Source organism: Pediculus humanus, genomic scaffold (assembly GCF_000006295.1).
Source record: "Pediculus humanus corporis 1103172108282 genomic scaffold, whole genome shotgun sequence".
Taxonomy (NCBI): domain Eukaryota; kingdom Metazoa; phylum Arthropoda; class Insecta; order Psocodea; family Pediculidae; genus Pediculus; species Pediculus humanus.
Window position 1 is genome coordinate 244,781 of NW_002987851.1, and position 693 is coordinate 245,473.

A 693-nucleotide genomic window follows, 5' to 3' on the forward strand; every position below is an offset into this window, starting at 1 on the left:
TAAGGGTAAAATGCGTTAATTGACTTTTTTTTTTTTTTGGTAAGGTTAAATAATTTATTAATTAATAAATTCGTTTTATTATTTAAAAAAAAAAATGGAATAAATAAAAAAAAAAAATAGTCGTAATGGCGGTCGCGGTAATGTAGCGGAAAATTTTTAAATTTAAAAAAAAACAAATTTCCGCCATTTATGCGTAAGTATAAAAAGAAAAGAAAAAAAAATTCTGACGCCAAAAAATAAAATAATAAAAATTTTGACGGTTAAAACGAACGAGTCGAGAAGAAAAAAAAAAAAAAAGTTTTTTTTTTCTTTTGTTTTGACCGCTCGAAACGATTATTTAAAATTGAAACGATGTAAAATAAAATAAAAAAAAAATTATTATTTCTTTAAAAACTTTTATCCGCCATTTTGTTTTTTTTTTTTGTATGGATCGAATTCCTTTTGTAGACGATCCTCATCCCACTTTTATTTATCTCATTATTATTACCCATACCCCTATATTCATATCTCACCGCCTTATTATAATTGTGACGTCATTTTTTGTTTTTTTCATAGATTAGTAAAACGGTTGGTAACGCTGTTGGTTTTATTTACATATTTTTAATACACTCGCCGTTTCAGTTATGAATGTTTAATTAAAAATGGCGGAGTCGTTTTGTTTCGTTTCGTTTAGTTTTGTTTTGTTGTGTTTTG